Source organism: Muntiacus reevesi, chromosome 2, assembly GCF_963930625.1.
Source record: "Muntiacus reevesi chromosome 2, mMunRee1.1, whole genome shotgun sequence".
Classification (NCBI taxonomy): Eukaryota; Metazoa; Chordata; class Mammalia; order Artiodactyla; family Cervidae; genus Muntiacus; species Muntiacus reevesi.
Genome location: NC_089250.1, coordinates 272,249,333 through 272,267,154, shown reverse-complemented (window position 1 = coordinate 272,267,154; position 17,822 = coordinate 272,249,333).

Below are 17,822 nucleotides of genomic sequence, written 5' to 3'. Positions count from 1 at the left end.
CCAGTGGCCACAGGACTGGAAAAGTTCTGATTTCATTCCAATCCTGAAGAAAGGCAATGCCAAAGAGTGTTCAGACTACCACGCGATTGCAGTCTTCTCACATGCTAGCCAAATAATGATCAAAATGCTCCAGGCCAAGCTTCAACAGTATGTGAACCAAGAACTTCCAGATGTATAAGCTGGATTTAGAAAAGGCTGAGGGGCCAGATATCAAATTACCAACTTCCATTGGATCATCGAAAAAGCAAGAGAGTTCTAGAAAAACATCTACTTATGCCTTATTGAACACAGCAAAGCCTTAGAGTGTGTGGATGACAATAAATTGTGGAAAATTATTCAAGAGATAAGAGTACCATATCACCTGACCTGCCTCCTGTGAAATCTGCATGCAGGTCAAGAAAGAACTGTTAGAATGGACAGAGAAGCATAGACTGGTTCCAAATTGGGAAAGGAGTACGTCAAGGCTGTATAATGTCACCCTGCTTATTTAACTTATATGCAGAGTACATCATGCGAAATGCCAGGCTGGATGAAGCACAAGCTGGTATCAAGATGGCCAGGAGAAATGTCAGTAACTTGAGATATGCAGATGACACCACCCTTATGGCAGAAAGTGAAGAGTAGCTACAGAACCTCTGGATGAATGTGAAAGACGACAGTGAAAAAACTGGCTGAAAACTCAAGATTTGAAACACAAAGATCATGGCATGTGGTCCCATGATTTCATGTAAAATAGATGGGGAAACAATGGAAACCATGACAGAATTTATTTTCTTGAGTTCCAAAATCACTGCAGATGGTCATGCAGCCATGAAATTAAAAGATGCTTGCTCCTTTGAAGAAAAGTTATGATCAACTTAGATAGCATATTAAAAAGCAGAGACATTACTTCGTTGACAAAGGTCCACCTAGTTAAAGCTATGGTTTTTCCTGTAGTGGTGGATGGATGTGCGAGCAGGACACAAAAAAGCAGAGCACAGAAGAACTGATGCTTTTGAACTGTGGAGTTGGAGAAGACTCTTGAGAATTCCTTGAACTGCATGGAGATCAGACCTGTCAGTCCTAATGGAAATCAGTCCTGAATATTCACTGGAAGGCCTGATGCTGAAGCTGAAGCACCAATATTTTGGCCACCTGATGCGAAGAATGGACTCATTGGAAAAAACACTGAGGCTGCGAAGGATTGAAGGCAAGGTGAGATGCTTGAATGGCATCACCGACTTGATGGACATGAGTTGAGCAAGGTAGAGCAGTTGGTGCTGGACAGGGAAGCCTGGCATGCTGCAGTTCGTGGGCCCACAAGGAGTTGGATGTCACTGAGCAACTGAAATGAACTAATTACATTGGGACCACAGATAATTGGGGGAAATTCTATGTCTTGAATCAACTCATTACTAATCTTAATTGACCTGAAAAATCCACTTGCCATGTAGTATAACATGCCTACCCAGATGATGTCACATTCATGGGAGCAGAACTGTTTATTATTTATACAATTATCAATATGTTTTCAACTCTATGAGCAATCTTTAACTCCTGTGATGGTTTCTTACGAGGAAGAAGCTAGTATAAGGGGATACGCCTCCATAAATTTTCGTGGTCTTATCTTTTGTCTGATTCTTTGCGACCCCATGGATTGCACCATGGCAGACTTCCCTGTCCATCACCAACCCCTGGAGCTTACTCAAACTGATGTCCCTAGAGTCGGTGATGCCTTGCAACCATCTGAACCTCTGTCATCCCCTTCTCCTGCTGCCTTCAATCCTTCCCAGCATAATGGTCTTTTCAAATGAGTCAGTTCTTCTCATCATGGGCCAAATATTGGGGTTTCAGCCAGCATCAGTTCTTCCAATGAATATTCAGGATGGATTTGCTTTAGGATGGACTGGTTGGATCTCCTTGCAGTCTAATGGAGTCTCAAGAGTTTTCTTCAGCACCACAGCTGAAAAGCATCAATTCCTCAGTGCTCAGCTTTTATTTTTACAGTCAAACTCTCACATCCATACATGACTACTAGAAAAAGCATAGCCTTCTCTCTACGGACCTTTGTTGGGAAAATAATGTCCCCACATTTCAATATGCTGTCTAGGTTGGTCATAACTTTATTTCCAAGGAGCAAGCGTTGCTTAATTTCATGGCTGCAATCACCAACTTCAGTGATTTTGGAGCCCCCCAAAACAAAGTCTCTCACTCTTTCCATTGTTTCCCTATCTCTTTGCCATGAAGTGATGGGATCGGATGCCATGAGCTTCGTTTTCTATATGTTGAGTTTTAAGCCAACTTTTTCACTCTCCTCTTTCACTTTCATCAAGAGGCTCTTTAGCTCTTCTCCACTTTCTGCCATAAGGGTGGTGTCATCTGCATCTCTGAGGTTATTGACATTTGTCCCTGCAACCTTGATTCCAGCTTGTGCTTCATCCAGCCCAGCATTTCGCATGATGTAGTCTGCATTTAAGTTAAATATACAGCGTGACAATAAACAGCCTTGACATTCTCCTTACTCGATTTGGAACCAGTCTGTTGTTCCATGTCCAGTTCTCACTGTTTCTTTTTGACTTGCATACAGATTTCTCAGGAGACAGGTCAGGCAGTCTGGTATTCCCAGTCTTTAAGAATTTTCCACAGTTTATTGTGATCCACATAGTCAAAGGTTTTGGCATAGTCAATAAAGCAGAAGTAGATGTTTCTGGAACACTCTTCCTTTCTCGAGGATCCAGTGGATGTTCCAATTTGATCTCTGATTCCTCTGCCTTTTCTAATTGCAGCTTGAACATCTGGAAATTCATGGTTCACATACTGGTTAATTGGTTACAGTAATGCTTAAAGGGATTAAACGTGTATATCTGCATTTAAAATAGTATTTTTTAGGAATACCAAAACACATAAATGTGTTTTCATCATATCAATAGAGAGGCATAGAATTTCTTTGAGGTATAGGAGATACTGAATAACACAGCGGACTTTGAACATCATGAGCTGACATCACTCCCAAACACCTGCATCACTAGACACCTGTAAACAGCCTGTCCTTCCTGATCCTGTGAGTTCACATCCTATGGCTGATATTGTGAAGGAAGAGTGAAAATGCTGTTGAGTGTTGTTTCCTCAAATTTTTATCTTTCCTCCTTTACTTTTAAAATAATTTTGAGGGTATTTTAAATAAACAAGCTATTTTCCCCTGAGCTGAAATTACAAAGTAACCCTGACTGATTAAATACTATGTGGTGTATGTGTGTACAATGGAATACAACTCAGCCATGAAAAGAATGAAATAACACGTTTTGCAGCAACATGGATAGAGTTCGAGATGATCATACTAAGGGGAGTAAGCCAGAAAGAGAATGGCAAATATAATGTTATATCACTTATGTATGGAATCTAAAATACTGGGGCTTCCCAGGTGGTACTAGTGGTAAAGAACTCTCCTGCAAATGAAGGAGACATAAAGAGACGTGGGTTCCGTCCAAGTCTGATCCACTACTTGGGTCAGGAAGATTCCCTGAGTAGTGCATGGCAACCCACTCCTGTGTTCTTGCCTGGAGAATTCTCATGGACAGAGAAATCTGGTAGGCTGCAGTCTGAAGGGTTAGACATGACTGAAGCAACTCAGCGAGCAAAAACATGAAACACATGAACTTATCTATGAAAAAAAACAGACTCACAGAAATAGAAAACAGAATTGTGATTCACAAGGGATAAGGTGGGGGAAGGATGCATTGGGAGTTTGAGATTAGTAGATGAAAACTATTAAACACAGAATGTATCAAGAACAATGTCCTACTGCATAGCACATGGAACTATAGTTACTATCTTGTGATAAGCCATGGTGGGAAAGAATATGAAAAAGAACATCACTAAATCACCTTGCAGTACAGCAGACATTGACACCATACTGTAAATCAACACTATATATCAGTAAAATAAATTTTAAAAAACTAAATGTGCCAGATATGAAGTTAAGTGAAAGTTGCCTGGTCGTAACCAACTCATGAGACCCCATGGACTGGAGACTGCCAGGCTTCTCTCTCCGTGGAATTCTCCAGGCCAGAAGACTGGATTGGGTAGGCGATCCCTTCTCCAGGGGATCTCCCCAACCCAGGGATCGAATCCAGGTCTCCTGCATTGCAGGCAGATTCTTTACCATCTGAGTCAGCAGGGAAGCCCAACAATCTGGCAGTGGGTAGCCTATCTCTTCTTCAGTTGATCTTTCTGACCCAGGAATTATACCGGGGTTTCCTGAATTGCAGGTAGATTCTTTACCAGCTGAGCTACCAGGGAAACTGTGATTAGATGACAAATCATGGAATTCATGAATGGGTTCTCTGCCACGTCCTTCATTTCCAGCTGCTCCTTCCTACAAGTAGATGTTACCAAGCTGAATTTGGGCCCATAGGAGCCTTTCAATGTATTATTGCATGCAATTTTCTAATATTTTGTGAGAGTTCTTGCATCTATTTTTATGAGAGATTCTGGCCTGTAAATTTCTTCATATATATTTCCATTTTGTGCTTTCGGTATCAGAGTGATGTTGGCCTCATAAAATGACGTAAGAAGCATTCTCCACTCTTCAGGTTTATTTTATTTTATTTTATTTTATTTTTTTTGGAAGTGCTTGGGAAGCATAGGTATTAATTCCTTGAATATTTGGTAGAATTCACCTGTGAAGCCATCTGGCCCTGAACTTCTGTTTGGGGCAGTTTTCTAATACTATTTCAAGCACTGGACGAGTGATCAGTCTAGTCAGTTTTTCTACTTCATGATTCAGTCTCGGAAGGTCGTATTATTCTAAAAGTTGGTCCATTTCTTCTCGTCTGTCCAAGTTTCTTCACATAGATAGGTGTTGAAAATATTGTCATGATTCTTTGTATTGTTGTGTAATTATTGCTCTTTTTCTTCTTCTTCCATAATTTATTGATCAGAGCCTTCTCTCTCTCTTTTCTTAAAGTCAGTCTAATTAACCAACATTTCTCAATGTTGTTTCCCTTTTCAAATAACCAGTTTTTAGTTTGATTGATCTTTGAAAAAATGCTAATGCTAAGTCGCTTTAGTCATATCGGACTCTGTGCAACCCCATGGATAGCAGCACACCAGGCTCCTCCATCCACAGGATTCTCCAGGCAAGAATACTGGAGTGCATTGCCATTTCTTTCTCCAAAATATTTTTTAAAATTTTTTAAAGAATATTTTTTAAATGTTTATTTATTTATATGGGTACACTATGTCTTAGTTGTGGCACTCAGTATCTTTAGTTTCAGCATGTGAAGTCTTAGTTATCGCATGTACTATCGAGATCCTGGACCACGGATCAAATACAGGGCCCCTGCATAGGGACTTTGGAGTCTTAGCTACTGGAACATCAGAGAAGTCCCTGATTGATCTTTTCTACTCTTTTTAGTCTCTGCTTTATTCATTTCCACACTGATTTTATCATTTCCTTCATTCCTGACTCTGGGCTTTGTTTGTTCCTCTTTTCTAGTTTCTTTAGTTGTACGGCTAGAATGTTATTCGAGATTTTCCTTCTTTTCTTACGTGGGCCCGTTTTACTATAAACTCCCATCTCACTTTTCCAGTTCTCATCTCAAAGATGGCTTCTTCATTTCATAACATTGTGAGTGGAATATAGGTTATGTGTGATTTCTACTTAAATTTCTTGAGATTTGATTTGTGTTCCAATATATGATCTATCTGTGAGGAATCAAGCCAGGAGCTGAACCCATGACTGACAACTCAGAGAAATGGATACCCCGGTGAGTGAGTGGTTTGAGCCACAGATTGGGTACCCCAGTCCTAGTGTCCTGTGTGATTGATACAAGCCACATTGTCTGGTGGGAGAAGTGCTGGGATGAGAAGAAGGGCTATAGGAAGGCAGGACTATGCTCACGAGGAGCACACATTGCCTAGCCCATGAGGCAGGGAAGACAGAGGTCTACTCAAGGAGCTGTTGTTTTCCCACAACCAACTCACCACACAGCCCAGCCCCAGTGGAATGAACACACCAGTCCTCCTCCCTCCATGGCACTGTATCTGTAAAAGCCACTATGAGGGAAGAATTGATGGAAGGACACAGAGGTAACCAACAGCCAAGGCAGAGCCTGGGTGGAACAGTGGCAGCCACTGTTGCTGTTGATTCAAGAAACCCCCCAGAACCAGCCCGGAAATCATATGACACCTCGTTCACTACAGCTCATTCCCTGATATCAGATGCAAAGAACTGCCTACCATGAGGAGCAGTTTCACAACAGTGCAGGGGTGACAGAGGATGGGGAAAGTTTAGAGACACAGGGGACCTGCCGCCCAGACAAGACAGACAGGTCTGCTCTCATGGCTGCAGAGTTTCCTAGGACCACCTACCACCAACTGATGTGCCCCAGCCTGAAAACAGCAAATGCTTCTGCCCAACTCAATCCATGTCATACCCCTGCACTGGATCTAGAGCACCTTCAACCAGAGAGAAAACTTCACCAAGGGACACAGAGCAACCTGGTTCTGGGACAGAGCTGATGGGCAACAGCCCACTTCTCAACCAATGATTAGGATCCACGTGAGCTCCCGCAAGCTGTAAAGAGCAACTCCATAACAGGTTGAGGACTGCAAAGACAGGGAGCAGTCTTCAACTGGGAAGGACAATGGGAACTTACACTTGAGGCTGTGACAGCACAGCCATTGGCACCTACATAGACCGAGCATCAGACCCCTATCTGCCCATAGTTCCCAACTGATTCAGAGGTCTTCTTCCTCTGGGGAAATGGACCCACTGTGCGGAGAGGAAAAACACACACTTAGAAGAAAGACATTCACCTTGGGCCCGACCCTCAGGGTTTCTCTTCCAGGACCTTACTGGATTCAAAACAAAAAACGAGCTCCTTCACTATGTTTCCTGCAAGAGACTATTCTCAGACATAAATCTGCAAAGAGGCAAACACATAGAGACTAAACAACACACTATTAAATAGGATAGGTTCAAAAAAGAAATCAAGAGTTAATCAGAAATTACCAGAAGACAAATGAGAACAAAAACACACCGTTCCAAAATTGATGGAACACAGTAAACACAGCTCAAAGAGAAAACTTTATATCAATACAGGCCTACTTCAAATGTGTGAGAAAAATTTAAAGAATAAATCCAAACACACTTAACTGACCAAATTTCTAGAAGCAGTGTTTAAAGACTGAATTAGGAGGGAATAGACAATTGGAAATGAAAAGAAGCAAAATAGGTGTCTGAGGAGGCCTTAGAAATAGCTGTGAAAAGAAGAGATGCGAAAAACAAAGGAGAAAAGGAAAGATATACCCATCTGGATGCAGAGTTCCAAAGAATATGCAGGAGAGATAAGAAAAGCTTCCTTAGCAATCAATGCAAAAAATACAGGAAAACAATAGAATGGGAAAGACTAGAGATCTATTCAAGAAAATTAGAGATACCAAAGGAACACTTCTTGCAAAGATGGGCTCAATAAAGGACGGAAATTGTATGGACCTAACAGAATCAGAAGATATTAAGAAGAGGTGGCAAGAATACACAGAAGAACTGTACCACAGAGATCTTGATGACCCAGATAATCATGATGGTGTGATCACTCACACTCACCTAGAGTCAGACATCCTGGAATGTGGAGTCAAGTGGGACTTAGGAAGGATCACTACAAACAAAGATAGGGAGGTGATGTAATTCCAGTTGAGCTGTGTCAACTCCTAAAAGATGATGCTCTGAAAGTGCTGCACTGAACATGTTAGCAAATTTGGTACATTCAGCAATGGCCACAGGACTGGAAAAGGTCCGTGTTCATTCCAGCCCCAAAGAAAGGCAATGCCAAAAAATCCTCAAGCTATTGCACAATTGCACTCATCTCACATGCTAGTAAAGATGCTCAATATTCTCCAAGTCAGGCTTCAGCAACACATGAACTGTGAACTTCCAGATGTTAAACTGATTTTAGAAAAGGCAGAGGAACCAGTGATCAAATACCAACATCCTCTGGATCATCAAAAAAGCAAGAGAGTTCCAGAAACACATCTATCTCTGCCTTATTGACTGTGCCAAAGACATTGACTATGTGGATCACAATAAACTGTGGGAAATTCTGAAAAAGATGGGAATACCAGGTCACCTGAACTGCCTCTTGAGAAACCTATATGCAGGTCAGGAAGCAACAGCTAGAACTGGATATGAAACAACAGACTGGCACCAAATAGGAAAAGCAATACATTAAGGCTGTGTATTGTCACCCTGCTTATTTAACTTATATGCAGTGTACATCATGAGAAACGCTGTGCTGGAAGTAGCACAAACTGAACTCAAGATTGCTGGGAGAAATATCTATAACCTGAGATATGCAGATGGCACCACCCTTATGGTAGAAGCTGAAGAAGAACTAATGAGCCTCTTGAGGAAAGTGAAAGAAGAGAGTGGAGAAGTTGGCTTAAAGCTCAACATTCAGAAAACTAAGATCATAGCATCTGGTCCCATCACTATGTGGCAAGTAGATGGGGAAACAGTGGAAACAGTATCAGACTTTATTCTGGGGTCTCCAAAATCACTGCAGATGGTGAATGCAGCCATGAAATTAAAAGACGCTTACTCCTTGGAAGGAAACTTATGACCAAACTAGAGAGCATATTAAAAAGCAGAGACATGATTTGTCCACAAAGGTCTATCTAATTAAGGCTATGGTTTTTCCAGTAGTCATGTATTTCTGTGAGAGTTGGACTATAAAGAAAGCTGAGAGCAAAGGAATTGATGCTTTTGATCTGTGGTGTTGGAGAAGACTCTTGAGAGTCCCTTGGCCTGCAAGGAGAACCAACCAGTCCATCCTAAAGGAAATCAGTCCTGAATATTCATTGGAAGGACTGATGTTCAACCTGAAACTCCAATACTTCGGTCACCTGATGTGAAGAGCTGACTCATTGAAAAAGACCCTAATGCTGGGAAAGATTGAAGGCGGGAGGAGAAGGGGATGACAGAAGATGAGATGGTTGGATGGCATCACTGACTCAATGGACATGAGTTTGGGTAAACAGTGGGAGCTGGTGATGGACAGGTTTTAGGATGCTTTAATGGACTGGAACCTGGTAGTCTGGAGTCAATCATAAGGAAGTGAAAGAGCGGAAGTGGTTGATAGTCCCTGGTTTATACCGCGGAACAATAAAGTGCTTGACACAGGGCTTGCATCGCTCACGAAGGCACAGGGCGCCCTCTCGATGGGAACTTGAAAGCCCATGTAGGAGAGTGAGTACGATGGGTCTCTATGCTCCAGAGAAAAAGCCGGGGGTGGCAGTGTTGGGGTGGGTGGGGAGTGAGAGAGAGAAAAGACATGGAGACCTAAGCTCTGATGGAGCAAATGTGCTTTAATGAACTTTTTGTGATTTTGTATAGGTGTTGTACAAGGAATTTATTTCGACAATGATAAAGATCAGAAAACTCAATGTGCAGCAACCGTTACCAAGGGAACAAGGGATTAACAACAGTCATAAGGTCAGGAGACAATTCATTTCTCAAAAAAGAGGATCGAGACTAAGTTTTGTCATAAAGAAAATGTTTACTGATGGAGACCCAAGCCTGTCTCCCACAATGACCCCAGCTCTGGGAGCAGCTTGCCTTTCCACTGATAAGGAAGAAAGGATTTATGAGAAACAGCACATAGGAATCCTCCTATTAAACATCCCCCGACAATTCTCCCTTATTTATTTATAATATTTGTAAAAAGGGCTCTGACCATTTGAGTTTGTTTAGTTTTACCATTTTTGCATGAAGGCAACAGTAAATGACAAATATAATTGTCAAGACAATCACCAAAATTATAGTTCCTGACCCGATGCTGTGAGTGATGCTTTGAAACCATCTACATGGGTCTAGCCCAAATAATCGACCAGCGAGTTGTTCAGCTAAAGTTTCCAAATGAGAGGAAGAGTGCAGATTTTTAGAAGAGGTTTCAAAGATTTCTTTTTGTAATACTGTACATTCAGAGAGACATTATCATGTATGTTTTGTAAAGGAAATTTGATTTGTTCCCAGTTGTAGGCACGATGATCAAATTGAACAGGAGTAACACAAAATTGAGTAGAATTCCAATCACATTTTAGTATCACAAGTTTTTGTATATCTACTGATTGATCTCCAACCCATTTGATGGCTGTTTTTAGTTCTTGCATTTCATCTTAAATATCCTCATCTAGCTGAGCCTGTGTGGCCCAAATAGTATGAGCATCTTTAGTCCAAATTTGGATAAAATTATGTATTTGAATTGAAGTTTGTGATGCAATGCCATTGATGGCAGCAGTGGTGCAAATAGTTATTAATCCCCAAATGTCGAGAATCAGCCATCTAATGAATCGTTTAGATCACTGGAGCAGTTTAGTATGTAACCAGGAAGCAAGTCCAGCCATGGAACCTTCTTCCCAGGGCCATTGTAGATTTATTGGCAACCACAGTCTACGTCGAGCTTGAAGAATCAAAAGGGAATCTTTTCTTAAGGAAATAGAGGAGTTCAGACAAGTATATAATTTGCAACTTATGCAAGTTACAGAACGTAAAGTCTTAATGAATTCTAAGTTTCCTATAGCTACAACAAAAGGAAGTGGAACACAGGCTTCTATGAACTATGATTGATGATAGCAAAAGAAATAATTACTATGACTCTGATTGGTCCCTGTAAAATGTCCAGTCTAAGTCCCAAGTTCTTCAGTGCTTGCTGCAAGTTTCCAGATGTCCCATTGTTTAGGCCCAATCTGTTTATCAAGGACGATTGGAGAGCAAGAAGCTGTCATTTTGCCATCGAGCCAGCCAAGGAGTCCTTTTCATGGCAGTGTTTCATTGAACTGTTGGTAATCTTTTATGTTACTTCAATAACATAATCACATATAATACTGTTATTATAATAACCTGAGCAGTTAGATAGCCATATACCATGGGGTCTCCAATCAAGAAGGGTGTAATTGGCCCTAAACATTAATTTCCCTGATTCAGCTTGACATCTATCTCAGTAAATAGAGTATATTTAATGTCTTTATAAGTAAACGCCTTACATTCTAACTTTTGTCCTCTTCCTAGAGTTTTGGTAGTGTTGACATGGTTTTCAGAGAAGGACAGGGGAGTATACAGTCCAAGCAATGTGTGGAAGTTCTTCTTTGGAGGCAGGATGAAAGCCCATGTTTGTCGACTAACATTAATACATAATTTTGTTGTGCCCATGCATAAAGGAAGGATTTCATAGCCTAGAGAAATGTCAAATAGACTTCCTTCTCTCTCAGGATGAAAGGGCCCCTCCAACCTCCAAGGAGGGGTCATATGTGTTGAGTCGTTAGTGGTTATGATTGGTCGTATATCTGTCCATTCTAGAACCTACAATAAAAAGGGGGGTTAGGTACATAAGCCCAATAAGTGTGATCAATCAAGTCAGCCTGAGCGGGGGAAGCAAAAGCAAGCATACCAAGCATAGCAAAAAAAAAAAAAAAAAAATATTTTCAGGATTCTGAGTCATTCCCTGTTGAGAAATCAGATTTTCAGACTGAAGAGTAAGTATTTTTACCTGTTCCCAAGTAGGGAGATCATTAGGTCGATGACGTTGAGTGTGGCATTTTTTGGAAATGTTTTAAAGATGCCATGACTTGTACTGGAATTTCTTCCTCCTGAGGTTGTGGTTGTTCATCTCTAGTTTGAATGTTGGGGGCCCCCTTAGGTCGAATCTTCCGAAGAGGAAGTCATGTTTGTTCGAAATAGAAGCATACCCCTTTCTCTGTAAGGTTAGTTTTCTAGATTTCCATCAACCCGTCTTGATACCAAATGGGAAGAGGAAGGGAGGTATCCTTCAATGTCTCAAAATGCTTTTCTGCTTTTGTCAAAATATCTCCTTGCAGTAAGTTTAAAAACATTCAAAGCAAATAAAGCTATATTAACAATAGTTATAGGCTTAAAGAACATATTGCGTTGGAATCTAGAAGAGTCTCCTCTAGATAAGGAAGATAAAAGTGTTCCTATGTATTTCCCCTTTAAAAAACCAAATTTTTTTTTTGGAGTTTCTGTGTGTGAGGTGTTTTTCTAACTATGTCTCGTGTTTGTGGATTACAAGGAATGTCTGTAATGTGTTTAATAGAGAATAAATGTAAAAATTGTTTGAACTGTCTAGAAATACAGGCAAGGCCATTGTCTGTTTATATAGAATTAGGTGTTCTCATTATTGCAAAGTAAGCTAAAAGGTGGGTTATAACATGTCGTGTAGGTTCAACTCGGAGATTTGTGGCCCATATAAAAGAAGAATTTGTATCGATTGAGACATGTAAGAAGGAAATGGATGAAAGTTCAGGGCAATGAGGTACATGCATTTGCCATAAATCTTTTTTCTATTTTTGTATTCTTCATTCCATTCATCATTCCTTATACCTTTAATTAAAAATATATATCTTATTTTTCTTTAGCAAACATGAACTGTGTTGTATATTAGCATTTTACAGATTGGTAAATATATTTATTGTATTATACATTATAATATATATTTATTTATATATATGTAAATATACACAGATATATATTTATACAATTTTATTTAACAATATATTTTTTATAATGTAAGATATTTATATATTTATTAATAGTCCAAAATCTCTTTAAGTTTTCTATAAGAAAAACTTTCTGAGTGGAATATAGTGTTCAGTAATTAATGTTTTAAAATCTTATTTTATTTGGTAATGACCCAACTATTTATTGAATTTTTATTATTTATTTTATTATAACTCTAGAAATTTAAGTTACTCCAATCCTAAGATAATATTTTAAATTATAATAATAGATCATTACTTTTAATAGAGTTTAACTAAAAGTATTAATCCCATTTATTTATATACACACACACATATATATAAAATAAATTTATATATATATGTAGAGGGAAATGGCAAGCCACTCCAGTGTTCGTGTCTGGAGAATCCCAGCGACAGGGGAAGCTGGTGGGCTGCCATCTATGGGGTTGCAGAGAGTCGGGCACGACTGAAGTGACTTAGCAGCAGCAGTATATATATATATATATATATATACACACACACACATACATATACATATATATATATATATAAATATAGAGTTAACTTTTTGTTGACAAATTTAGTTTACCTTAAACCAAGGCACAATAAACGTATTATATAATATTGATGACTTAAGACATGACTGAATTAGATTAGCAAACAATTATATGTAAATTATATTTATATATAAATAAACATTGCATTTTATTTCAGCCTCTTGATGAAAGTGAAAGAGGAAGGTGAAAAAGTTGACTTAGAGCTCAACATTCAGAAAACTAGGATCATGGCATCTGGTCCCATTACTTCATGTAAAATAGTTGGGGAAACAGTGGAAACAGTGTCAGACTTTATGTTTGGGGGCTCCAAAATCACTGCAGATGGTGATTGCAGCCATGAAATTAAAAGACGCTTACTCCTTGGAAGGAAACTTATGACCAACCTAGACAGCATATTAAAAAGTAGAGACATTACTTTGCCAACAAAGGTCCGTCTAGTCAAGGCTATGCTTTTTCCAGTGGGCATGTATGGATGTGAGAGTTGGACTCTAAAGAAAGCTGAGCACCAAAAAAACATGATTTTGAACTGTGGTGCTGAAGAAGACTCTTGAGAGTCCCTTAGACTGCAGGGAGATCCAACCAGTCCATACTAAAGGAGATCAATCCTGGGTTTTCACTGGAAGGACTGATGCTGAAGCTGAAACTCCAATACTTTGGCCACCTCATGCAACGTGTTGACTCATTGGAAAATACCCTGATGCTGGGAGGGATTGAGGGCGGGAGGAGAAGGGGACGACAGAGGAAGAGTTGGCTGGATGGCATCACCGATGATGGACAGGAGTTTGAATAAACTCCGGGAGTTGGTGATGGACAGGGGGACCTGGCGCACTGAGATTCATGGGGTTGAAAACAGTTGGACACGACTGAGTGAGTGAACTGAACTGAACTGAAACATTATATTTAATATTGAATATTTTTCAGTTCACAAGAACCTGAATTTAAATAGAGCTCATTTAACTTCATATTATCTAAAAACAAACACATACATTGAGACTCAGATAAATTTGGATAGACAGAAAGAGATAGTTTTCCACTTGAAATTTAAAAAGAAATTTTTTTTGAGTTCTTCCATTTTGTTTATGACTGGAGTCCCAGATAGAGTGGGCTGTGTATCCCAAAGACATGATAAGAGCTAACTTCAGGCTTTTTCCCAGTCCTGTTTCTGTTTCCCAGGCAGAATTGAAACTTCAAAAAGTATTTTAACAAGTTAACCTTTTCATAACTGCATGTGTAAAAAGAACCCATTTTGCAATTTTTAAATGATTTTATTTTAATCAGTTTTTTCTGATGTCTAAAGAATATCATGGCTATTCAGTGTCAAAAATGTCATTTTTCTTTTTTATAGTCACAGTATATCATTAATGATATATGCATGAGGGAATTGTTGTCACATTGGGTGTAAAGCCTTGGCTACAAAATTTTGACAAATAGTGGGACTGTTAAGCATATCTTGAGGTAACATAGTCCATTGAAATATTTTATGAGACCCAATATGATTAGGATAAGGGAGAGAGAAAGTGAATCTCTCCCAGTCTAAACAGTGTAGGGGTATATTGAAAAAGCAATCTTGTAAATCAATAATAATAATAATATGCCATTTTTGAGGAATAGTAGTAGGTGATGGGATCCCTAGTTGCAATACTCTCATAGGTTTCATAGATGCATTAACTTTTCTAAGGTCTGTTAAGAGACTCCATTTGTTAGATTTCTTTTTATAACAAAAATAGGAGATTTTCAAGGAGAGCAAGATTCCTCAATTTGTTTCGATTTTAATTGTGTGTCTATAAGTTCTTAGGCAGCCTGTAATTTATCTTTCAAGAGGGGTCATTGCTCTGTCCAAACAGGCTCCTCATTTTTCCCAGTTATTTTAGTAATTGCTCTGTTTGTTAAATGAGCAGTGGCCCCTAGGTAAAATGTGGACTGTATATCTGAGTTTGCCATTGCATAAGTCAGTCTTTCCTATCAGATTAAGGGGTGCATTTATCACATAAGGAGAAGGAAATGGCAACCCACTCCAATATTCTTGCCTGGAGAATCCCATGGACGGAGGAGCCTGTTGGGCTACAGTCCACGAGGTGGCAAAGAGTCGGACCCATCTGAGCGACTTCATTTCACTCACTTACCACATAAGATCTTAATGTTGCACGTTGGCCTTCTGGTCCCTCACAGGGGTATATTTGAACACTTTGATAGACTTCTTGCATTTTTGGTTTGAGAAATTCCTGCAATTTGGCAAGAGATTTTTGTATAGGCCATGATTTGGGCCATAAGTGTTTGGAAATAATAGTAATATCAGATCCAGTGTCAAGGAGACCAGAAAATATTTTACCATTAATTTTGATATTTATATTTGGTCAGGCATATTCAGATACCAATGATGCCCATAAGGATTGCTTTTGGTCTGTACTGATGAATCTGCCTGCCCATATATCATTAGAGGAGTTCATAGAAATGTGTTGCCAACAAAGGTCCATCTGGTCAAGGCTTTGGTTTTTCCAGTGGTCACGAATGGATGTGAGAGTTGGACTGTGAAGAAAGCTGAGCGCCAAAAAATTGATGCTTTTGAACTGTGGTGTTGGAGATGATTCTTGAGAGTCCCTTGGACTACAGGGAGATGCAACCAGTTCATCTTGAAGGAGATAGGTCCTGGGTGTTCTGTGGAGGGACTGATGCTGAAGCTAAAACTGCAATACTTTGGCCACCTCATGCGAAGAGCTGACTCATTGGAAAAGACCCTGATGCTGGGAGGGATTGGGGGCAGGAGGAGAAGGGGACGAGAGAGGATGAGATGGTTGGATGGCATCACCGACTCGATGGGCATGACTTTGAGAGAACTCCAGGTGTTTGTGATGGACAGGGAGGCCTGGCATGCTGCGATTCATGGGGTCACAAAGAGTCGGACATGACTGAGTGACTGAACGAACTAAGGCAAAAGAAGCAGTTGAGCAATTTTCTCCTCCTTTTTGAATTGCCATAGAATCTGAGATGACATCATGATTTGAACTTCTCCTTTAAAATCTGAATTAACTATTCCAGGGTGAACAGCAATTCCTATACAAGTCAAACTAGATCAGCTCAGTAAAAGACTGAAGGTTTGTGGGGTTAGGGGCACAAAAAGTCTAGTAGTTATTCTGGAAGGGACTGCTTGAGCGTCAAGGAGAAAATCACTTAGGGCTGATATGTTGACAGCAACACTGCCAGATGTTGAGGGTTTGAGGGAAAAGATAGAATTTGCCCCTGGTTTTTGTTGAAGGGCACCAGGGGGGTCCCCTGCTTGGAGTTTCCTGGAATAGTCCTTCCTTCAATATCAAATTTAGATTTACAATCTTTGGCCCAATGCATTCCTCTATGGCAATGAGGGCAAATTCTTGGAGGTTGGTTTATTAAACTTCTTAGGGCAGTCCCTTTTTAAATGGTTTTTAACTCTACATGTAAAGCATCCTTCATTTTCCTTTCTAAAGGCAGCGAACATTGTCTCAGTTAGCATTTGCATCTTTTGAGTTTCTGATCGTAGACTGAGACAAGCCTTCAAATAATCAATAATAGTCCTAGCCTCATGAATTGGAGCGATAGCTCTTTGACATTCCTGATTTGCATTCTGATAAACAAGTAATCTCTCTAATTGTTTTTTGACTTCTTCTCCAATTACAGCACGGGAAATAACAGATTCTAATCTAGCTAAAAAATCAGCATAATTTTCATTAGTTCTTTATAATATTTTGATGTTTCTACCTGTAGGCTCTCCTTGAGGAGTAATTTGATCCCATGTTTCAAGGGCCACTGTTTCTAATTGTTCACGTAACAAGGAAGGGCATTGTATTTGAGCTTCTAGGGCATCAAATTATCTGGTATCAGTTAACATTTGAAAAGTTATTTGGTTTTGGGAGTGCCAGCTCAGGCATTCTTGTCAGCATGATCTCTGGCTATATCATGAAACCACATTGTCCATTGAAGATATTCTCCTGGTTTAAGGAGAACTTTTACTAGAATTCGGCAATCATAGGAAATAAAGTTTCCAAAAGAAGATGCCACAGAATTTAAAAGCTCTTTAGTAAAAGGCGAATGTGTGCCATACACAGTTGCAGCCTTTTTCATTTGTTGCATGTAAAAAAAACTAATACCTTCATATTGAGATACTATGTGCCCTTGAGCATCAGGATTCCTTAAAACTGGAAAGGTGGAGAAACCATCAGGTTCAGAGACTTGTGATTGCAAAGCCAGTAATTCAAAGAGCTTCTGTCATGGAGGAGAGTGTGTACGTACCGATTTTTTCAAATATAAATCTGTACTTAGGACTTAGCATTATTATCTAAAAAGCGCTGCCTGTTTTGATGTCAAAAAGGGTCTCAGGAGAGTCGTTGTTAGAATCATTAGGTTCTAGCAAAGGAGACACTTTTGGATTTGGGCCTGCTGGCAGAGGAGGAGCATTTGGAGCAGTCAGGGCAGGGCTTGTAGGAAAATTTCGAAATATTTTATGTTGTTATAGTTGGGCCTTCTGTAAATTTATATCATTTAATTTATATTCATGTAATAAGTGTTCTGTCTGCTGTCGAATATTAGGAGGGCTAAAAGTTACCTTGAAATGGCAGAATTACAGCTTTAATGAGAGCCCTAAGGGGCCAGAAATCGATTGGAATATTTTTTTCTCCGTTTGGTGGCTCATTCAACATTTTCTTTGACCTGGTGCCATTTTCTAAATCAAAACTGGCTTTATCAGGGAACCAAGGATTCCAATTAAACATTGTTTAAAGG